Source organism: Xyrauchen texanus, chromosome 9, assembly GCF_025860055.1.
Source record: "Xyrauchen texanus isolate HMW12.3.18 chromosome 9, RBS_HiC_50CHRs, whole genome shotgun sequence".
Classification (NCBI taxonomy): domain Eukaryota; kingdom Metazoa; phylum Chordata; class Actinopteri; order Cypriniformes; family Catostomidae; genus Xyrauchen; species Xyrauchen texanus.
The window spans coordinates 17,712,947-17,738,617 of record NC_068284.1 but is presented as its reverse complement, the minus strand read 5'-3'; positions in this window follow the sequence as shown (position 1 = coordinate 17,738,617).

Sequence of the window (25,671 nt, the reverse complement as noted above, 5' to 3'; positions counted from 1 at the left end):
GCTGCCTCGTGCGTCTGGGCCTTGATCACACTGAGGCCGCGTTTGTGGATGGTTCAAGTTCTCACTGCAAGAACTTATCCATGGCAACGTTGCGGTTAGCGGGCTCGGTTTTGCCGGGAAGATCCCCATGAACCACCTTCCGGTTGGCATGCCCAGTCTGAGGCTGACGCTCAGATGGCTGACATGATTGACTGGTCCGCCGTGAACATGGGGTTGGACTGGAACCCTCCATCCTCCCTGCAGCCCTCATGGCTAGACGATTGGTTCCTAGGGTCCAGGCGACGCTCACAGCCAAGCCACCCCCCCCCCCCCCCCACTGTCCCTTTCTTCCCGGAGGTGCATGCTGAGCTGACGAGGTCGTGGAGGGCACCTTTATTCTGCCCGCAACCGGCCTCCTCGCTCATCCACTCTCACTACCTTCGACGGTGGGGTGGCCCACGGGTACTCGGAGGTGGACAGAGTTGTTACGATCCACCTATGTCCGGAAAACGCCGCCAATTAATGTGATCGCCCAGTGCTCCCCTCCAAGTCCTGTAGGATGTAGTCATCACTGACCGCCAAAGCCTACAGCGCCATCAGACAGGCCGCCTCCGCCCCGCATGCCATGTCCCTCCTGCAAGTACACCATGCCAAGGCACTTAAAGATCTGCACTTGAGTAGTCCTGACCCCGACGTGTTGTAGAAACTGCCATGAAGGTCACAGCGCGGACACTCGGGCAGACAATGGCCACCTGCGTGGTCCAGGAACGTCACCTGTGGCTGAACCTGGTCGAGATGCGGGAGGAAGACAAAGCCCACTTTCTTAACGCCCCCGTCTCCCAGCTCGACCTATTCGGTGACACCGCCGATGACTACGCCCAGCATTTTTCGGCAGTGAAAAAACAGACGGAGGCCATTTCCCACATCATGCCCCGCCGCAATCCCAGTGCGGGCTGTGCTCCATCTGATCGCCGAGGGCGTCCCCCTGCGGCTTCCAAACCCAGGCAGCTCCGCCTGAAACTAGACCCAGCTCTCAGCCCCAGGGTCAAGCACCCCGCAGGAAGCGCCCTCCCCACATCTCTCGGACGTCTTCGAGGAACCGGAAGGCTCCCAAGCACTCCTGAGACGGACGGCCTAGGGAACGAGACCTTTGCCTCCCGACGTGACACTACCTGCTCTGCCCTGCTGTGAAGCCCCACCAGGTACATCAAAAACGATTGTCCCCCTAGTGCCCCTCGCACAGAGCTTGGACACGTGGCTTTCACTTTGCAAGCACTTTGCAGCGACACTTGCCTGGAGTTTGGTCTGGCAGACACCAATGTTGTCCTAAGACCGTGACCAGACTACGTGCCCAAGGTTCCTACGACCCCTATCAGGGACCAGGTAGTTATCCTGCAAGCACTGCCCCGGGAGGAGGCAGACCCAGCCTTTTCATTGCTGTGTCGGGTGCGTGCTTTGCATACCTATGTGGACCATACGCAGAGCTTTAGATGATCTGAGCAGCTCTTTTTCTGCTTTGGTGGACAACGGAAAGGGAACGCTGTCTCCAAACAGAGGCTATCCCACTGGGTCGTTGATGCCATCACTTTGGCATATCACACCCAGACCGTGCCCACCCCCTTGTGGGTTCGAGCACACTAAACGAGAACTGTGGCATCCTCGTGGGCACTGGCTAATGGCACCTCATTAGCAGACATCTGCAGAGCAGCGGGCTAGGCAACACCTTATACCTTCACGAGATTTTACAATCTCAGAGTCAAGTCGTTCTCTCAGGTCCGAGCACATAGAACTCAGGAATACAGAACATCTGACCGGTGTTCCACTTGACAATAGCACCTTTCCCCTCCTCTGTGCTGATCACATGCACTCTTTTCTCCCAGTAGAGTCCTCTTCCTCCCGTCAGCAAATTCAGCAGAGGAATTCCCCGACCAGACCCACTACTTGTACTAATTACTCTGTACTGGAATAGGTGCTCCACAGGATGGGCCTTCATGGATTAATCCCCCTGTGTGTATTTTCCGTGGTATAGTCCCCCTACTGGCGGACCTGCGTCTTCCTTGGGCAGTCCCCTATGACCCCAGGTCACGTCTTTGTAGAAACTCCTCCCTCGCAGCAGGTAGAATCTACCTCCGCGCCATTTCCACATGTGGCCTGAAAACCCATGTGACATATTTTGCCACACTTTACCTCCCCCCAAGCCTGGGAAGGTTTGTGGTCTCTGCGAGGTCTTCTCCCCCTGAAAGAATAGGAGATGCAAAAGAACGCCTTCCCCGGTGCGTATTATAGCATTAAAATAGCCCCAGCTGCTTTAACTCAATGCAAGAATCATAGCTGGCATGGCCAGCTCCCATGCTTGGCATGTCGCTTTTTTCCACCCCTTCAGGATGCCGAGAACCTAAAAAGTTTCTGACATTTTTTAAGGGGTGTTGGGGAAGGGTACATGCAGTCTGATGCAGCCTGTTGCTTTGGCATGCAACTGCCTGCCCGCACCTGCGTCAGCAGCTCACGTACACAGTTCAGCGCATGGCGTGATTGAATAGGGACCCCTAGTGCTGCTACATTCGACACAACGTCGAGTGAGCAACAGACATGCAAATTCTGGGAGGGACATGCAAATTCTGTCTGCCAAATTCTCACTGGCCTTTTCTCAAGTTCAGAGGTAACCGAGGCCTTCAAGAAAGTCCCCTAGTGTCGCTTCATTCGACACATCTCATTCACCTCCATCAGGGAACAGATGTTACAACAAGAACCTAGACGATTACATGCAGGCTCAGTGGGCGGTTTTCAGAATCAAAACAAATGCTGACTCACACACATTTAAAAATGTATGTTTGTAATTCAGTCTCACCAATGTGTTAACCTGATCTTTAAAGTATAATCTGGTCAGTATGTAGGTTACAAAAACATTGCGAAAACACTGCAGATATTGCATCAACAAAATGACATATTCTTGTTTTTTTTATGCTTTTTAAAATGTTTTCTTATTTTCTCTTACAGTTGTAATGTAATATTAATTTGTAATACATTTTTCCAACCACTCAAAATTATAAACAATTGTGTTGAAGGTGACAATTGAGATTGCCGTTTCGTTCCATGCACACAGCCATAACCTTGTGTGTGTGGGCCCTGTGGGCTGATATATGTCATCATCTGCTGTAATACGACTAATCAGCAGCTTGAAACTTTATGTAAATTGCCATGGATTTATAAATATTTAAAGAGGTGATGGCAAAGACAAAAGGAAGACTGAAATTCAGGTGAAATGTCCTTTATTGCTATCCAGAGTGATCATGCACTCTGTGTTGAAATACAGGATCATTATCGAAAGAATAGATTTAACCCGTATGTTCTGTTTGAGGTTTGATAGATGTACTTAACATTGAAGTTTTGTATCAGGTTAATATTATGAGAACTGATTTGGAAACAAAATTTCAAATTGTAAACATGCTTCCAATGTCCTCCATTAAAAATGTCAACATATCTTCAGAATTGATATTATAAGTGTGGGTGAGGAACAGATCAATATCATTTTATTTTTACCATAAATCTCCAGTTTCACTTTAAAAATTTGAAAGAAAGTGAAAGTAAATATTTGCAGTTAAGTAAAAAAGGACCTTGATAACAATCTATCTCTGTTTCTCACCCACACCTATCATATCACTTCTGAAGACAAGGATTTAACCACAGGAGTCTTATGGATTCATTTTATTTGTCCATTATGTGATTTTTGGAGCTTCAAAGTTTAGGTCACCATTCACTTGCAATGTAAGGTCAACTGGGCTGAGATATTTTTCTAAAAATCTTCGTTTGTGTTCTGCAGAAGAAAGAAATTAATTCACATCTTGGATGGCATGAGGGTGAGTAAATGATGAGAGAATTTAAATTTCTGGGTGAAATATCCCTTTTAGAAACATGTTTCCTCATTGATCAAAACTAACCATATTTTCTCAAATATATATATATTTTTTTTTTCTCCAAGCAACATCTACGATGTATTTAATTATATAATTGTAAAAGTTTTTTCAGTGGCAGACTGTTTTTAGATGACTCGAAATGGACTTGTACTGTTCCCTACCTGCTGCTATTGATGAGTGATTAGTCACATTTCAAATGTTTGTGCCCATTTACAGGTAGGGATACAGTGGTCAGACCTGTTCTGTGTTGTTGACCCAGGCTTATTCCATTTGGTTGTGTTTTTGTCACTGTGGTCTTGAGATATTGTTGTATTTGACCTTTTGAACTGTTTCATGACAATGATCCACTGAGCCCTTGTTGTCACACTGGAAGCAATTAAATGTTATTTTTTTCCTTGGAAATTTAAGTATGTATTTAAATACAGTATATGATCATTTATAGCATCTGACCTTTAAAATTGTTCTGGAATAGAATAGAATATTCTAAATGGAAATCAAACACAAAACAACTTTTTAATTTTACAATTTACAAGAGGATCACAGTAATTACAATGCTTATGTGCTTGCTTGTGTCTCACTGGCTGCAATGCAACTGGGTCAGGGATCAGGCAGCGTGGTGGGGTTTTGCCCATAGAATAAAATGCATAACATCCTTTTATCAGCATGAAGACGCAAAAGCACATGCTTTAGTCCCTCCATAGGGCAAACAGCAATTACTCACTCACTTTTACATGTAGCCCAACCGAGCTGCTGTACACAATATGACATCCTTAACAGTTACACATTGACTTCATAATTTAGGTCAATGCGATGCCTATGGCAGGCACAACAAAGCTGCATCCTTCCAACATCTTTTCAACATAATGTCTGCATGTTTATTTTAAGACAGTCAACTATGGGGTGCAGTTTGCTCTCAGCTGCCAATGGAAATAATATGATAGTTTAAACACAGTGGGTCCTAACACTAGCAATTCTGGTTAAATGATCATGCACTGTCGATTGGGCTCTTAAACAATTTCCTTAAAATAAAATTTTTACATTTGAACAAAAGTAATAAACACTTGAATTTAACAGTATAACTGTAACCACACCTAAAGTACCAGAGTTTACTTCACCCTTTTAACTATGCTCATTATAAACAGTTTATATACAGTATATTTATATTATTTATACTGCTATTCTCCGGTTTGTTGAACAAATGAAAGAAACCCTATTTTCACGTCAGTGGTTATTTTGTAATCAATTATGCTGTTTGCTTTGGGCGAGTAATTGAATATAGCACACTACTTCTTTTGGGGATATTTATCTGCAGTTGATGCTATCAGACGATGCAACACTACTGTCACAAACCATGGCAAATCTTCATGCAGCATAGAGAGTTATTAGCATTAGAGCATGAAGGGAGGCTTCACTTTCATTGTTTGGCAACACAGAGCTGTTTGTTATGGTTATATATTTACCAGCAAATGTCTTGTGAAATATTAGCCAAAAATGTGTTATTTCAAAGGAAGATGATATGTTAATTAAGAATAAGAAAGTATGGATAAAGAAAAAAGGAAAGGCATATAAACATATGAACATATGAATCCAAAACAAATAGGAATTTAAGTAAAAGAAGAAACAACAAAGGAAAACTGAATTTTGGAAAACAGTCCTACTGCGGCAGCAGCCATCAATGGAAGAAGAACTGATTAAAATCAGAAAATGCTTTGAATAATCTTTGTCTTTTAAACACACTCCCCACCAGCACTCTTTAGCACTGAATGCCAGTGATGATCCTCATTTTCCAGTTGCCCTTGAACATTGTTGGGCAATCACATGGTTAAAGCACTCCCCAGCATATATAATAAGTAAAGAAGTATATTTAACTGATTTTTAAGCTGTAAAATGCTTGTAAGTAGTAGAAACACTGACAAGGTAGTTCTCTAGAATTCTAGGATCTACAATGATCTATTCATTGGCATTTATTCCTTTCCAGCTGCCCTATTTTTACCTCATCTGGGTCTCCAATATAAGGCAATTAAACATAAAAGACTTAACAACCAAGAATATTGGCATGAAACTGTTGTCTAAGGGTTTGTATTTCTGCCAAGTTTAAAGGCTTATCATATGACAAAGAGAATTTATTGTGCATCTTTTCGCAGCAGCTTCAAAAAAGCACAAAGGAAGGTAAATTACATTTATTCCTATTCATGCAGTGCAAAAGTGTGTGTACTAAAAGAAGCTGTTGAAGCTGAGGCAATTTAAGGCACTGGGGCTAATTTCAGAGGAATAGCTTCCCTGTTATAGAAATTCTAATTGATCTCGGAATGAAAGCCATAGCTTCCATCCATATCTTAAAGTTTATGCAATTAATTTAAATAATTTCTCAGATTTGCTAACAATAGCCTTCATGCTAGTTTATAGCTCTTGCTCATACTTTGATTTAAAGGCTTTTTTCATTCTGTCTCACCAAATTTAAGAACAGTTTGTATTGTTAAAACACTTCGCTATTGTTATTATATTTTCATTTCATTCAATTGTAATTTGAATTCAGAAATATTTTTAGTTTAATATTTACGTATTTAATTTTTTGGATTTGATTATTAAAAATGTAAATCGACTGGTAGAAATGAAGTGCGTTCCGACACGATGTTAATACTTAGAAATTGAGTTACTATGCCAGCAAGAGGACCTAGAGCACACTGGGAATTGGGCATGCCAAACTGGGGAGAAAAGGGAGAAAAAAAAAAAAAAATATATATATATATATATATATATATATATATATATATATATATATATATAAAATACTTGCATTCTCTATAATTTAACGATTCCACATTTTCCATGCATATGAAAGGAGCATGTCACTGTCATAGAAATATGCCTGACATTTAACAGGGACGCAGTTAATGCACAAAAGAATGTAAGTCCATATTTTTGTTCTTCTAATTCATTTCATACCATACAAACACACTACAAACTTGTATTGAATGTGCTTTCTTTGTTTAAATCACTATTGCTTGACAGGGAATGTACTTTATAATAGGACCAGAAGGTGCCGGAGAAGAACCTCAGAATTAAAAAGCACTTGACCCAGGCCATTTGTACTTTTCAAGCACAATTTTGCCATACACACTCTTGTGCCTAGACTTAGCACAAGCTTGCATGAAAATACCAAAATTTCCTGGCCATTCCCATTGACTTTGCATATATGACTTATGGCAAGGTGCTACGCTTCTTCATGCTAGGCTCTTAAAATAGGGCCCTAGGTATAAATAATAATATATTCATGGTAATATATTAACTTTGTGAGTTTAAGTTAGACAGCTTTTATTCTTTTTCCATGAAACAATGTTTTGATGAGTTGATGTAATCCAATTTTTTTTAAACAATATCCCATTTGCAGAACTGAACTTTGAAGTTTTTATTTGATTGAATATGTTTCGGTAACAAGAAACAGGACTTAAATGTCTTATTTCTTGGCTGAAAATGCACTTCCCCAGGCAAAAGTTGAGGCAATTGTCCATTTGTATATAATACAATTTTTATTTTGTCTCTCAGAAGACAGTCTAAAAAGATTAGACCATAAGTGCCCAATTACATCATACATCCATTGAAATATTGTGCCCAAACTGACTCATAGACTGGTTATTCGATTGTGGTCTAAAATTTTATTCCATTTCACAGTTAATGTCTTTTTAAATAAAGCTTTGAGTATAATTAGACACTAAGCTGTTTTGTGTGAAATGTCATGGGCAAAGGGCAAATGGCTGTTGTCAAGTTGGCCTCTCAATGCCTTTCCACTTCAGTGTTCTTTAAATGACTCAGATGCTGCACTGGCATCTAGCTGACAGTTAAAGGAAGCCAATGTCTGAAACAAATGGGGAAATTAGTTTTTAATAATTCAGGGTAGATCATCCATTCAACAGGCCCCACTTCATTGCTTGCCGGCTATATTGACATTCATAAATGTAAGATAAGGCTGGTGGAAAATGCTCTTTATTTTTTCTAAAACTTGCTGAAATGAATTTATGGACAAAAGCTATGAAAGCTAATTAAGTACAATGTGTTTAATGAGTTCCTTGAATGTGGGAACATTTCTTCATACACTGAACAGCTCTCAGTTAAGTTCTTCAGTGAAATCACTCTAAAAAGTGTTGCACTGTGTAAACTATATCTGTTTAGTCAGGGCACCATCCCTGCTGATCATTCTGCTAGTTTTAGATGTCTGGTATCTGAAAGAGGCTACAGGGCTTCGTCTGGTCTGCCTGGATTATAAAGAACTATTGAAAATTCAAGTGTGAAATGGAAAAATTATCTCCCACCCACTCCCTAAACATGCCCTCGGACGTACTGCATGGGTGACTGCTTATCATTAATTTATGGCATATTAGCCAAATAAATGAGAATCTTGTGAGAAGCAATGTGGAATGTGTCCCTAGACACGACGTATAGAGAGAGTACTTTATGGGTCTGTCCATTAAACAGGTTCTTATTTTTCTTTCAGAAATCCATCACAAGTGAGCAAGTGTCAATACAAAGAACAAGCAATGTCTAAGTAGTTTTAAAAAAATAAAAAGAAGTCATTTGTATTGATTCCACACGGTATGCTTGAATCGCTGTCAAGCGTTTATGTTTGAAGCAGTGCAGGGAATTAAATCCAGATGGAAAACATATTATGAGCCATGTGAACAGAACTTAATGCGTACCACGTCACATTGCTCATTACTGTTCTGAATGAGGGAGCTGACCCATGTCACTGCTGTAAGTGTTCTCTAATTAAAAGTTAAAATGCTAATGAGGCAGAGAAAGTTTGGGAGTGATGTATTGTCATTCTATCATGGGAAGTTGTAGATCAGTAGTTCTCAACTGGTGGGTTTCAACACAAAAATTGATTACTGGTGTGTTCTGATAGGATCATGGCAGCAAAGAATAAACAATACTAAATGCAAATACTAAATGGGGGAGGGGGGGGCTGTTATTCTATGAACATGCGCTAGAAGATCGGCATTAAATCTGTTGTACACTGTCTCCGTGTTTATACAAGCGTCTCTCACTGAAAGTTTACATGCACTTGTGGCAGAGCTGGGAAACAAAAACAAACAAGCTTTTGTTGTTGCCACCCCTCGGATAAAATGGGAACTTTATTAACGGATCTGAGGAAATAGTGCGTGTATATATAAGGTGGAGTCATCAAAGGAAAGGGTGTGGGAAGTAAGAAGGAGAAAGAGTGCAAAGCGAGTACCTGAGTAAAGAAAGACAGAGTCTCATCAGCTGGAAGCACACTGTGTTTAGGGCTGGAGCGATTTCAGGAGTGTTAGAAGGAATTGTGCTCAAGAGCTTCGAATTCCAGCGCAGAGCATGTGTGAACTCATGAGCTGAAGTGTGTTTCAGTCCGGATATCTTAATTTCCCCTGGAAATCTTTGCATATGATTCCCCGTTCAAAGCTGTTTTCCCAAGTAAACAAGAGTAGCGGTTCGGCCGTGCGACTTGCTTCACATACACACATATCCAATCACTGACGCCACTTTCGCCAACGCATTCATTCATGCACCTCGTCAATAGTTGTGTGAGTATATGAATTTTCCTTTTTTTTTTAATTTATATCAGAGGAGCAATATTTGACTTTAATATTGTTTGTATTTTCCCTTTTATTGTTTTATATATATGGTCATTCGATTAGAACTGGACTCTTGAATCTGCAAAGTTAAATGCAGGATTAGAGCGGCTCAGCCATATCAAGTAAGCATTCCTCTCAACCTCAGAAGTCAGGAATTCCACCTTCTAATAATGCCATGTCTGTCACAATTCCATGCTGCAATTCTCACCTCCAAAGCCCTGGCTTATTTTGTAGTCCTAGGTTTGGACTTCCTCTTGTCCATTGGTCTACAGATAAATGTAGCTGACTGGAAATATTCATTCAAGTCAACCCCCGGCGAAAAGTATCCTTTTTAACCGGGCCAGGCCAGCATTCCAGCTTAAAAACCCCAGTATCTGAAAAGGAGACCACAGACTAAAAGTTTAAACCAGACCCTTTCTCTACTCAGTTCCCTTCCTCCATCACAGTTCTCAGAAGTATCACAACCAATAGATAGCATGGATGACCAAACTTTAATAGAGACCGCAGATAACAAAGCACACTTACCAATTGAAGGAAAACATCAGTTACTTCACCTCATAGAATCCAACTCACAAATCTGTACCCTTCATCTTGGAAGGACAACTGTTCTTCAGCACTGCCTCTACACCACTCATCCAGTACCCATTAAACAATGTCTATATCGTTAACACCTGAAAAACAAGCTGTTGTGAGAGACCAGTTAAAGGAAATGATGAAGAATGGTATAGTAGAGCCATATAACTCTTCCTGGAACTCACCTGTTGTTCTGGTCCCGAAAAAAGATGGAAGCCTAAGATTCTGCATAGACTACCATAAGGTTAATGCCATCACTGAGAGAGATGCGTATCCTCTACCGACCATCACAGAGATCCTGGAATCCCTCTCCAGAGCAGTCACCTTTTCCAACATTGACTTGAACAGTGGTTACTGGCAGGTAACTATGGATCCGGAGAGTAAGCCTAAGACCAACTTCATCACTTCCTCAGGGCTGTACCAGTTTAATGTTATGCCTTTTGGTTTAAAAAATGCTCCCGCAATGTTTTAGAGATTGATGGAAACCGTTTTGGGAGAGCTACGGGGACAGATATGCTTTGTATATATTGACGATGTCATCATATACTCACCATCCTTGATCCAACATTTTCACAATCTCAAAACTGTCTTCTCCCGTTTACAAACAGCAGGCTTGAACATAAATCTGAAAAAGAGTAAATTCTGTCTTCAGGAACTGACATTTCTTGGACATTTGGTAAACCTTAAAGGCTTCTCCGCAGACCCCAGCAAAATGGAAGCCATACGTTCTTACCCTGAACCCAGAAATATTAAAGAAGTTCAGCGCTTCCTCTGATTGGCAGGATGGTACCACAGGTTTATACCCAGCTTCTCACAAATAGCTGAGCCCATAAATGCATTGAAGAAAAAAAGAGTGTGTATTTCAGTGGTCAACTCAGTGTCAGCAAGCTTTTGATCAACTGAAGGCCTGTCTCATTTCTCCTCCCATCCTGGGGCATCCTGATCTACGTCTGGAATTTGTGGTGTATACTGACGCCAGCAATCTCTGGGTGCAGTCCTGACACAGTGGAGAGACCAAGATTTCGAAGAGGTTATCGTCTACGCCAGTAGAACGCTAAATAAAGCACAAATAATTTACTCCGCGACTGAAAAAGAATGTCTTGCTGTATTTTGGGCACTGGAAAGGTGTCAACATTACCTTGAACCTAAACTATTCACCATTGTTACCTTCCATTCAGCTTTGCAGTGGGTAATGAGTTCCACAAAGACTACCAGTCGTCTTATCCGATGTGCTCTCCCCCTACAAAAATTTTACTTTGTTGCTGAGTACCTCAAAGGAAAGCTCAATGTGACACCGGATGCTCTTTCTCGACTGCACTCCAGACCTGGATGTAACCTGTACTCCACCCAAAAGGAGGATCCAGAATGTCTAGTTTCAGTTGCTGTCATCTGGGAGGAATAGCACAAAGATACAGAGATCACAAAAATATTTCATACATTAACAGAAGATAATTCATTGGAAGATTAATATGAGATAATCGAGGACAAACTATATCACACAACACACCTGCCCAGCGGTCAAGTTCATTACAGAGTATACGTCCCTGTCCCAAAGATCCTACAACACTACCATTCACATCCTTTAAGTGGTCATGTAGGAATTTACAAGACTTACAAGAAGTTGCACAATGTCACCTTCTGGCCTGGAATGTGGATGGATGTGAAACAGCATGTTAAGAGGTGTGTGAAATGCCAGCCACATAAAAGTGAGAACCAAAAACCTGCTGGGAAGATCCAACAAGTCACCTCCTCACATCCAAGTGAAATGCTAGGAGTAGACATTATGGGTCCTCTGCCCTGCAGCACTCAATGAAATGAATATCTCCTAGTTTTTGTAGATAATTTTTTGCGATGGGTCACTTCTCCGGAAAGAGATTCTTACCCGGTGGGGGGGTTCCTGATTTCATCTTGTCAGATCAAGTTACTCGGCTGTGTTCCAAGAGATCTGTGCAAAAAAAGTGTCACTCAGAAAATTACTACCACCACAAACTAACATGACGGAAAGAGTAAACCGCACCATAAAACAAATGATCTCTGTATATGTAGATGACAACCACAAAAAGTGGGACCAATATCTTCCTGAACTGAGGTTTGTGATCAATTCAGCAGTATAGGAGACCATCGGAAAGTCCCCAGCCGACCTCCACCTGGGAAGGAAATTACAAGGACCCATGGATAAATTAATACAGGGCTAGAAACTCTCTCCCATGTTCCCTCATATGAAATAGTCAAGCATATAACTCAATTGCAATCAAGAGCAAAAGAGTGCTGCAGAAAAGGACCAAGACAACAACTTTGGAGTTGGCGGAGCTGGGAAACAAAAACAAACAAGAGTTTGTTGTTGCCACCCCTCAGATAAAATGGGAACTTAATTAACGGATCTGAGTTAATAGTGTGTGTGTATATATAAGGTGGAGTCAGGGGCGATTCTAGGGTCAGAGCTTTAGGGGTGCTGAGCACCCAATGAGCCCCACTGCCACCACCCACCCTCTTTTCACACAAAAACAAAAAATATGTCTATTGAAAAATAACTTCAGTTCACACAGACAGCCCCCTGTAACAAACACAAAACCTTCTTCACTCAACTGGTTTTCCTGACCGTTAACTCCATGTGCCTCCTTTTGTATCAACAGTCATCAGAATGGTTAGATTAGATTCAACTTTATTGTCATTGAACAAAGTAACAGGTACTTGGACAACAAAATGTAATTCATCTTCTGTAAATTATTTACAAAAAATGGTTCTTGAAAGGCTCTTTTTTAGTGTGCCAATCTGAGTATGAGGGTATTGAGACAGCTTTAACTGTTTAGGACCAGTGTCCTTATCCCCTAAGTCTGAACAGCTCTTCTGTCTCTGCTGCTTTGGCTTGGTGGTCTCTATGTTGCACTCCCTCTGTCTCTTCATTTCTTTCACTAGTCAATTGCCTCTAATCCCTTATGGACTCTCCCTGTTGTTTTCCTCCTCCTTTATTATGAAAAAATGTAGTGTAAAATAATGTTACAAAAATTAAATGTAATATAGGCTACTTAATGCCAATAAGTTAGTATAGGAGTATGAGTAGTTACTGTTTTGCTTGCCACTATTAACTATATGTCAATTTATTGTTGTTGTTTCCTCACCTGGTTCTTCCTGCATGCTCTTCCTTTCCCTTTCTCCATCCCTCTGACTTGGCACTGACAATCATACACAAATATATTGTAGGCAGGAGAGATGAGGTCAGTTTGTCATGTCACAAAAATGTCATGGAGACTATTTACAGATTCCAAGGATATCATCAAAAGGCACACAGTGGTGTGCCATTTTAAATGTCTTTATTATTATTATTATTGGGCTTAGAAACTTTTTTAAATCACAAATTCCTTTCACAAGAGAAGCTGTATTCTCCATTGAGGGTTTGAAATAAATAAAATAAATAAAAGCAGGGGACCATTGCCTAGATAAGTAATTTGATACAACAGATAGCTGGTTTGCATTATCTGTTACTTTAGCTTAACACTTTTCAGAAGAACAAAAAAAAAAAAAAACAAGACAGAGGTCATTATGGACTGTCCCTAGTCTCTCACCTGAATCTGTCTTTTTTCTTTTAAAGAACTGTTGTATGTCCATTGCTCACTGGCAGGCCACACACACACACACACACACACACACACACACACACACACACACACACGTAGTCTTTCCATGTTTTATGGAGACTTTCCATAGACATAATGCTTTTTATACTGTACAAACTTTAGATTCTATCCCCTAAACCTAACCCTACCCCTAAACCTAACCCTCACAGAAAACATTCTGCATTTTTACATTTTCAAAAAAACATAATTTAGCATGATTTATAAGCTGTTTTCCTCATGGGGACCGACAAAATGTCCCCACAAGGTCAAAAATTTCGGGTTTTACTATCCTTATGGGGACATTTGGTCCCCACAAAGTGATAAATACACGCTCACACACACAGAGAGAGAGAGAGAGAGAGAGAGAGTAATGCTAGGAGTTCACGAGTTAAGCCTGGTTCAGGTTAAATCCTCTGTGTGTGAGGAATGAATAAATACAGCAAAAGAAAAACATTAAACCTTCTTTTATTGTCTAGTTTGATAGTTAGCCACAATTGAAAAATAACAGATATAAATCTAGGAATGAATAACAATTCATTTAAAAAGCCACAGTGAGTGTTTTCACACATACTGGTGGTATACAGTTATATGTTTGTTTTCACTCTGGTCCAAACGCCAGTGCCCGGTTGCATAAAGCACCTTAAGTTTTTCCGTTAAGTGTGGGTTTCCATGATGACTGACCAGAAAAGACGCACGTGATGTCATGTTTACATGACTCCCGATTGTTAAAATGAGTATCAAATTAACGATAAACTTTAACAACAGAGACACACGTACGCACTACACAGGTACGCAGTTTATCTGTTTCTGAAGCACCCCTAAAAAGGGGCTAGACTCGCCCTTGGGTGGAGTCATCAAAAAAGGAAAAGGTGCGGGAAGTAAGAATGAGAAACAGTGCAAAGTGAGTACCTGAGCAAAGAAAGGCACAGTCTCATCAGCTGGAAGCTGTGTTTAGGGCTGGAGCGATTTCGGGAGTGCTCCGAGGAATTGTGCTCAAGAGATTAAAATTCCAGCACAGAGCTTGAGTGAACTCAAGAGCTGAAATATGTTTCAGTCCGGATATCTTCATTTCCCCTGGAAATCTTTGCATACGATTCCCCGTTCAAAGCTGTTTCCCCAAGTTAACAAGAGTAGTGTTTCGGCCGTACGGCTTTCTTCACATCCACACATACTGTATCCAATCACTGACGCCACTTTCGCCAACGCATTCATTCATGCACCTTGTCAATAGATGTGTGAGTATATGAATTTTCCTTTTTTTAATTTATATTAGAGGGAACAATATTTGACTTTAATATTGTTTGTATTTTCCCTTTTATTGTTTTCTTTTATATGGTCATTCTATGAGAACTGGACTCTTGAATCTGCCAATTTAAATGCAGGATTAGAGCGGCTCGGCTATATCAATCATTGTTGCCAACTTAGCGACTTTGTCGCTATTTTTAGCGACTTTTCAGACCACTTTAGCGACATTTTTTCAAAAAAGCGACTAGCGACAAATCTAGCGACTTTTTGGACAAACCTTAGCAACTTTCCAAATTCCAAATATCGCCAGTACTGCAAGCGTGAGGTCTTACTTCCCCGCTGCGTCTGCTCTGTTCAGTGAGCGGCTGAGAGGAGCAGCACATTCCTTTGACTGCACGCCAGCGGACATAGACATGAATGAGCTGCGCATGTGCACGCTGTGTTAGCAGGAACCAATCAGTGATCACATAGCAGCTGCCTTCTCCTTTGTTTTAATTCAAAACATTTAATTTGACCGTTTTTTCTTGGCATGCGCTTATATTCACTACTAATCAGAGTTTTAGTTCATTCCGGTTCGGTTTCTGAACTCTCCGACTTCAGATCGTATATTTACAGACTCTATACATTTTACTTATCCATACACAACAATAAACCTTCTTCAAACTCATAAACATGTAACGTTAGCTAAGTTCCGTTCCGTTGTCTAACAGAACATATGTAATTGAGAACCGTTTTACTGGACATTCGGCTATATACTTATATAAAAACAGTATGAGCACGGTTTAGGGGAGATAACCGTTATTATAAACTGAAGTAGGCTACAGTACCGACAAATTAGGCAGAATGCAAATACGACGCGATGACGTCATTAATATGCTAATGACGCATGACGTCATCTGGCGACATTTAGCTACTTTTCGAGCAGGCTTTAGCTACTTTCCATTGAAAATAGTTGGCAACACTGATATCAATATTTATTTATTTATTTGTTTGAGTCATGGTATAAAAAGGTACATGTAATGTGGTGTTTTGGATGGTTTTTTTTTGGTGAAAATATAATTGCAAACTGAACACAAAACCTCTTTTTCTCATGCCTTATTATTTTATGTTATGTTGGTGTAGGGAACTAAAGTTAAAAAAGTCAAAAGAAAAGTTATTTTGTACGTATGTAACTGGTGGCTTTTAGAGCTTATCTGTGTACATTTTGACAGGCTCACTCCTGTCTGGCACCCAAACAATTTAATTTAGATCAATTAATTTAATTATTGATTTAAATTGTTTTTCCTGGGAGCTGCCACCGTTACACACTCCTCCTGTGAACATTGGCGGAGAAGAATAGGGTGGCAGATGCAGAAAATGTGGCTCCCATGGGAGTTGGGGGTAAGCTGTGCATTAAAGGGTTAGTACACACAAAAAAGAAAAATTATCTGATCATTCATGCCATCCCAGATGTGTATGACTTTCTTTAATCTGCAGAACACAAATGAAGATTTTTAGAAGAATATTTCAGCTCTGTAATGCAACTGAATAGTGGCCTGAAATTTGAAGGTCCAAAAAGTCACTATTTAAGTAATTTATACTATAAATATTCACTTCCGGGCAGTCTCCAATGACGTTCATAATAGGACCGAGTTGAAGCAGCCTCTCACATGAAGTAAGTGTGTGGGCATGTTCAAATGAAAGCAAAACCAATTAACATTGTAAACAGTGTTCTGTTGTAAATAAACTGAGCTGCACTTCCGGTTGAATCTTGTTTTATAGAAGTAAACAATTATAGTGAAAAAGACTTTAGGATACATTCATTTAACCACTGCAGTCATATGGATTACTTTTACTATGACTGTCTGTACTTTTTGGACCTTCAGAGTTTTGGTCACCATTCACCAAATGTATGAACCTATTCTTCAAAATATCTTTGATTGTGTTCTGCAGAAGAAAGAAAGTCATACACATCTGGGATGGCATGAGGGTGAGTAAATCATGAGAGAATTTTTACTTTAGGGGAACTATCCCTTTATTTCACCGTTGGTGACAAGCACCCATCTTCAAAAACCATGAACAAAACTATGCAAGGTAAAAGAAAATGCAACCCAGAATACATTAAATACAGGTACACTTGTAACAAGGATAAACATGGTTGTGCCAACCAAGATTAGTTAACTGAAACTGAAACTAAAACTGAAATGAAATTAAAAAAATTTAAAAAAATTAATACTAAAACTAAACTGAAACTATCATGCATTGCTTCAAACCTAACTATAACGAAAAACAAATGATCATAAAATATCATCAGTTTTCGTTTTTAATACTTTGACTTGTGCATGTTACAAAATCGTTTTTGTTTCTTGTAACATGTCCATCTGTTGTATTGCAAACATGCCATCTACTTGTCATAAGCTTCATGTTTGTCAAGATAAATGGATTGATTAGTTGGTTTAATCACATCATTGCTGTTCAACAAATAAAGGGATCTATCTCTCCACATTTGTAAATCCTTCTTGGTTGTTTTGACCATGTTTTATGACAGCCTAGCTAAACACTGAAGATATGTGTTATCTCGACTGGATAGAGAATAGTTTAAATTAAAGTACATTACACAAAGTTGTCCCCTGCCAAGTCATATGTATTAACAGAAATAGGAAAAAAAAAAAAAATATATATATATATATATATATATATATATATATATATATATATATATATATATATATATATATATATATAGACTAAAACAAAAATGAAATCTAAAATATTTTGAAAAACTAACACAGATGATAAAACTAAATTAAATAATAATTTGAAATTGAAAACGAAAAAAAAAATGTAAACTAAATGGAAATCCCAAAACTATAATAAACTTGGGTCCAAACATAAAGTTGTTCTGTGGTGTGAATAACTCTGCAGAGATTATTATTAATTGTTCAATTATTATTTGTATGTAATATTATACAAATGTTATAAAAAACTAACAAACGACAGTTGGAGCAACGCTTGATGTTCAATGTAAAACCTGGGCCCTGTAGCAAAACAACTTTATAATCAGTGTTATTTAATGGTCAGTTTTGTTATTCATTGTGATTTTGCACCAGTTTCACAATGCCCCCCTTTTTTTAAAACTATTTCACTGTTTCACAAAATTACAAAACAATTTTGATTTCAATGTTTGCTCAGATTTCCCTTATTTTAGCTGTAGCCAGAAACAGATTTTTGTCTTTTTTTCCCGTCATTTGATGATTATCTAATCTATTCCACTGGGTACACTCTGGGTTCGTGTGACAGGCATCCATGAGGAAATGTAGTCAGTCATTAGTGAAAGCGAGGCACTTATGAATTATGCTCTTTTATTTGAGTGGTTGCCCGGGGACCCACGGCACAGCAACTGAACAGCAATCACAGGCAAAGAGCAATTCAAGTTCAAAGTTCAACTAAAAGTGTGTTTACATCTTCTGTGAAAAGTTTTGACAGTTTGTACTTTGTTTTTCGAGTGAAGCTGCAAATGTCATTTTTCATGGTTTTTTTTTGTGTTAAACTTTTACCTAATTTTGTTTCTTTAATATAGTATATAATACATAAAATTACACAAATGGTTAATGTTTTCACTGTCAGCGAATCGTCGAAAAAGGCAATGCTGCTATGGTTCTTAAGAGTGACTCCTGTATTCCGTAGGCTATCGCATGAAGCGTCAGGAGTTTCTCTCCTGTATTTAAGTGCAATTATCATTTGTTAAAGTACATGGAACACAATTCTCTGAATGTTGCAAATATTTCTTCACATTCAAGATACACAGTGGAGTAGATTTTTGTTTGACATTTGTTTAAAATGAAAGCAATGGTCCATCCCAACATAATCTGCTGTTAGGTTGAACCTTTGCTTTCATTTTAAACAAATGGCATGCCCCTAGTCATTATGCAAATTTAGAATATTAGAATTCATTATGACTACATTAAATGGTTTTAGAAAGTGCTCAACAACAACAGATGATGGGATGCAGTTATTAAGCAGTTGCAAAAGTAAGATCATCATCTCAGCATGCTTGTGCTCTCCATGCTTCATACAATATTACAGAGAAACAATGTCACTTCTTATCATTGCTTTTACTTGAAATGCACAAGTGTTGAACGTTGGCCCCAAACAACAGTATTTTAACGTCATACAGAAATTGCTCTCGCAAGTTTGTAGAAGATGTGATTTTTTCATTTGTTTTGATCATCCAGATAGGAAGGAAACCGAAAAGAGGTCTGCACAATTACAGCCAGGCCTTGGAAAATTGAAGCTTGGCATTTCGGACAAGTTGTAACAGAAAGAGATAAATCTGTCACTTTGAAGGAATAATTTCTGCTCAGATTTTACGCTGTACATTATGAGTCGGGGAAAATCAGATGCAGAATCAGGTACACTTTTTCACAACTGAGCCGTAGATATTGTTTGAAAGGTACAAGTACGGTTTATTCCTCCTGTGTCTGATGAAGGGAGTGAAGGATTCTGAAAAAGTCCTTGGATGTCAGAAAAAAATTATATATTGTAAAAGTTAACTTTAAAGCTTACTCTAGCTATTTTTGAGTTTCATGAGTAATACTCCTACTTTGAGATAACTCTCCCTTTAGAACAGGGAGGAACAGACTATCAATGAGGTTTTGGGGTATCTTTTTAAAGATCAGCAATTAAGGAAGAAATGTTTAGTAAAATGTAGGTTGTACAAGAATAATGACTTTCCAAACACTTCCTCGTACTCCATTGTTTGGACAAATAGGTAGTCCTGCCCCAAATTCACACCACTGATTGAGCCAGAAATGTTTGGCAGCTGAAACAAAATCAACCAACATATTGATTTTTTTCTAGTTGTCTGTACAAGAAGCTGGAAATTTTAATAAAAGAAATTGCAGCAGCTTTAACTACATTTATTTATAGAATTTTTACCTCTGAGAACACTAAACCTGGAACGTTTCTTACTAAATATTTCCTTTAAAAGCAATAAACTGCACAAAAGTGGATTCTGTTTTTGTTGAGAACCTTTCAGAAAAGAATAATGAGGTAATATCTATGTATACTGTTTGTAAACTGCTTATATTGTGTATTTAATGAGCACATGATTGCTCATTCTAACTTGTCTTTTGATATGGATTTCCATCAATGTGATTATATTCTAGTCTGAAAAATACAGTCAGTTTGTTTTAAAGACTTTTTATGTTCTGTTTCTATGCCTCTGATGGGTGTTTTCATTATCATAATGAAACAGTTGAATAAATACATACAAATTTGCCTTTATCACAGCAAGTGGAGAGTCCAAGAGTGTTTAAAAGCAATCTACTCTCAGAAGGAATGCTGTTTCCTTTAATGCTGGCATGTTTATTCCACAGCTGGTAAAGAGAAATTGTTTCTTAGAATTGTTGTTTTCATCTGCCTCAGAACAAGGGTTGAATGTGTTACACTCCAAAAAAAAAACCAAACAAACAAACAAAAAAAAAAAAAACGTACTGAACTTAACTTAATTAAATTGAGGAAAACTTTTCCACACAATTCAATTACATTTTCCAACAAAACAGGTTTGAACTGACTTTTTCTTGATCATGTTGTACAAACTTAAATTCATTTTGTTAGAACAATTAGATAACATCTAATTAATTGTCTTAAATTGTTAATATTATTAGGCATTGGTATATGCCAGGTTAGAAAAAGTAATAACAGTGAAACTATTGCACTGTCAGTTTGATAGCAACTAACTATCAGCTAAGCAGCTAAGCAACACTCAAATCAGAAGAATTTATCATCAACCTAAGATTAAATGCCAATCTTCACAATGGTAACTCCAAAAACTCCAGCCTAACAAACAATAATTTTAAATGACAATATAACACAGCATTAAACATGAACAAATCTCACCCTATTCTTATCTTAACCTAAAATGCATAAAATAACAATGAGTTTCAACATTTGTTCCCATCCAGTCCCCTGCAAAGCATGCTGGGAAATGGAAATCCCATGCCCAGTTTCATTAATGCTACAAAAAATAATTCAAAAAATTTGTTTTACAAATATAATTGAACAGAACATAATGAAATCAATAAGACAAAATGTTCTAGAATTGTGTTGCTTTAGTTTATTTTAATTAAGTAAACTGAAAAATCTTCAAACACCCTTTTTTTGTGTAGGGTCAGCTTTGACAAAAAGGCCAGCTTCAATGTAGCGAATTAATGCATGTGCTTGTTCCATTTTGTCATTGATTTGATGTTGTATTGTGTTATCAATCTGTGTATACAGTATAACACGATATATTAAATACTTAGTTACTGTACTTAAGTGCAGTTTTTCAATATTTGTTGTAGCCCTTGTGTAGGCTATAAATATTTCTTTGGACTTTTACTTCTCTACAGTTGAAGACAAAATTTATACTTTTGTTCCGTGAAATTTCTACAGTCTGTGTTGTTACTGTTGCAGCACATAAATAAAAAAAAAATAACAGCTGTACGTGCAAATATGCGGGCAGATTGGCGATATTGATGTGTGATTCGTTGACAGAATCGTTTGAGTCAAATCTTTTACATTTGACTGCTTTGAACTAAAAAAAAGATTCAAAAAGCTGTCTGAATGATTCGTTTTGAATCTGAATCATAATCACAAGAGAAGCGTGCGCCATACGTGTTCCGTTGTCTATATCCATTGGGGAGGACAAAAAACTGCTCATGTAAGTTTAAATTAGTTTTTTGGCTAATGAATTTGATAAGTTTAGGCTTAAAAATTACATTACGAAAGCTGGGAAATAATGAAGTTATGTGTGATCAGTCTCCCGCCTTTCCAGGAGACCTGTTCATAAAGTCAATTACATGCTTTCACATTTTACATTTAACCAAGGTGCGATGTGTATGAGTACCAGCACTCATGAAAATGTCCTACAATATTTATTTGTATATTTTATGAAGACGGATTAATGGTAATAGTTTTCTGGTGGTCGCTAAAGTGTTATTATTGCTCTGTAGCATATTTATGCTACGGTATGTGCTTACTAGGGTTTTTTGGATGGTTGCTAGGGCACGCTATGTAGTTGTCAAGGTGATCTGCTGTGTGTTGTAGCGCATTGCTACAGTATGTGGTTGCCAGGTTGTTACTAAGTTGTTTTCTGTGTTTTTAGCACATTGCTCTGCAGTTGCCAGGATGTTCTAGGTGGTTGTCAGGTTGTTGCTATGATGTTGTTAAGTTGTTTTAACTCTGTTATTAGTACATTGATATGCACTTTGGCAAGGTGTTCTGGGTGGTTGCCCAAATGAAAAGAGCTCACCCCCACAAGTCTCAGTTGACTAATATGACTCAACTCTTCCTTAATTGCGATCTCATTCGATCCTAGATGTGTATGACTTTTTTTTCTTCTTCTGCAGAACACACACACACACACACACACACACACACACACACACACACGTAGTGTTTCCATGTTTTATGGGGACTTTCCATAGACATAATGGTTTTTATACTGTACAAACTTTAGATTCTATCCCCTAAACCTAACCCTACCCCTAAACGTAACCCTCACAGAAAACTTTCTGCATTTTTTAATTTTCAAAAAACATAATTTAGTATGATTTATAAGCTGTTTTTCTCATGGGGACCGACAAAATGTCCCCACAAGGTCAAAAATTTCGGGTTTTACTATCCTTATGGGGACATTTGGTCCCCACAAAGTGATAAATACAGGCTCACACACACACACACACACACACACACACACACACACACACACACAGATTCTCACAAAATATTTTGAAAAGAATATCGGGGTAATTCCAGCGTTATGGATGTGACATTTGAACTCATAATGACATGTGAAATGTCTCAGAAAAAAAAACTTACAATATTTAAATTGGAAATGCATATTCTCAGAGCACCCAATCTGGGGAATTGACAGGCAAAATATGTTTTTCTAAAATATATTTAAGCACCCCCAAAAAAGGAAAATATGCATGCGTTATGGATGTGACGGGAAATGACAGAGTTTTTGGTATACTGTTCGATTTCCTTTAAAGTCTGTGAACTTTTAAATCCAATGTATAAATATTGCTATCCACATGATGAAGGGGTCTTAGCTGAACATAAAAATATAAATGTTTAAAATATATATATTTTTATGAAGTGTATTATGAGGAAAAACCAACGTTATGGATGTGACAAAAACCCTGTTATGGATGTGACGCGTCTGAAATACATAGAATCTGTTTGGAAAATGAACAATCAAACCATCATGGCACTTTTGTTGATGCATAATGGCTGTGTTTTCACATTAAGAAGACTGTCTGAAATGATTCTGAAGACCCCCACCCCCCCACCCCCCCAATTATGAATTAGTTATTTTTTTAGCTTGGATCTTACTGTACATCTTAATTCAATATGTAAAATAATTGACAATAAGAGAAGATGAGGGTGAAGGTATTTATTTGATTTATGTATTTATTTTCCCTGATTGTGTGCGGTTTTTAGTATCATACCATTTTATCCATCTGTCGTTGTGGTAGGCGTTTAGCTTTAAGATAACGCTATCTTCGAGCTGTCAAATCCTGAGCTTGAATGACAGGAAGCGTGAGCGAATTAGAGGGCGCCTGTTTCGCGCGTAAACCAATCAGGTTCCTCGCGCAATTGCAGGACGCCTCTCGACTAGGACGTGAATAGGCTACTATAAACACACAGACGGAACATTAAAGCAGAGACTATTACGGAAGACAGTCAAAATTATAATACATTAACAATTAATGTTTGTCATATAGGAGTTGAAATCACAGGTTTCCTCCACAGTCAGGTGAACCGATGGACATTATTGTCCGTAGATGTGAGTCACTAGCGATCATGTAACGCCTATGTTTTTTGTGTCTAAATGATCGCACGGTTTTCGGCCAGTTTATGGATTTTAATGCACAGTCGCGAGTCAAAATCATCACATTTTATTTCGTATAAAAATTATTTGACAAAATAATTGACACGCAATATTATTAGCCTATTATTATTATTATTTTGTCAGCGTGATCGTACCGAGCCTCTAAAGGGACGTGGTGGTGGAAAAAGCACATACAGATTACACAATCAGAGAGTTGCCTATTTCTTTTCGTTTTGATCTTTGCAATCTTTCTATAGATAGGCTATATTTCCGAGAGGCATACGTTGAGTTTCTGTTCAGTTATGAGAAGCGCTCAAGTTTACGTGTTGCAAGTGATCGCACCTCCGTGCTACATTTGCTTAATTTATTAAATCCAGGCAACTGGTTGATGAAAGTTTGATTTAAAATTAAGATACAATTTATACAAAGCGAAATTCACTTTAAATAAAGTCTTTCTACAAAACAAAACTTGAAATGAAGTGGCCAAAATCATTTCTGTCTTGAAACAGATCACAATAGTCATATGCATGATTTAATATAAAGCGTCCGTAACGGTCACATCCGTAACGCATTATTATGGTTGTTCAGAGCAAAGTAGTGAGATGAATTGTCTATCCTAATAAGCATAAACATAATTTAGCTTTGTAAATAAAGTTTCAAGTTATTTGCATTTATAATTGTCATATTAAATAAACTAAACCTTTAAAACGTTATGGACGTGACAGTGCACTGAAGCGTCAAGACCTTATAAATTCAACAGGCAGTGCTATATGACCAAATTAGTATATTTATTTCTCAGGCAAGCCTCCATCTTTCTGCAAAATGCTTACTGTTAAAATAAAGTTTAAAAAGGGGGGTCTTTGATACCTTTTTTTGAAAGCATGAAATATGGCTGGTTGAAAATGTAATTTAAGCATTGTTGCTCACCTCATATCTGGTGGATAAACAAGGCAATTTTCTTAAAATTTTTGTTAAAGCACATTAATACAGTATATTACAGACCTAAATGGACCACTTAAAAAGGGTTTTGTTCTTTTGGTTAAAACTTTATTTTTTCATGGTAAAGATGACCTTTGCATGGAATTGCCCATTGCTGTTATGAATGTCAATTCATTGTAAGTGTGTGTGTCATGATTTCAAGCTTGATTTCACTTTCAAGTGCTTGACGCATTATAAGCAGAGCCCTATGTTGCGCTATAGGATGTGTAATCAAGCTTGAAATTATGATTGTGCTTAGAGATTGCAATGGCAAATACAGTGAAAATTAGTTACCATTTGGTTTGTTCTCACCCAAAACTGTCTGAATTGCTTCAGAGGACATGGATTAACCACTGTAGTAGTTTGGATGAATTTATGCTCCCTTAATGTGATTTTTGTAGCTTGAAATGTCTGGCAACCATTCACTTGCATTGAATTGACCTATAGAGTTTGTGTTCTGCAGATGAAAGTAAGTCATACACATCTGAGATGGCATGAGGGTAAGTAAATGATTGATGAGCACCACCAATCAAAAAATTTGCCATGGGTTTAATTAATTGTTCTGTCATTTATTAAATGTATTTGTACTTTTGATACTCAAAAAATTTTTAATACTTTTAATTAAGTTGTTTTCTCATGAGCTACTTTAACATTTACATGGAGTCAGTTTCCATGAAGGTATCTTTACTTTTACTCAAGTATGAAAAATGGATACTTTATGCAACACTGCTTGATAGTATCCACCGAAACCCAAGGAGTGGGCTGCGTCAACGGAGGTTTGATGCGAAAGTGATGTAATCTTCATAAAAGTTGTGTCCGTTCCATTTTCTGAGAAATGAAAGCCAAAGTTTCATGTCTTTTTTGCAAGGGAAATTTAGGGATACAAGGTTGTTTAAGGCTGGAAC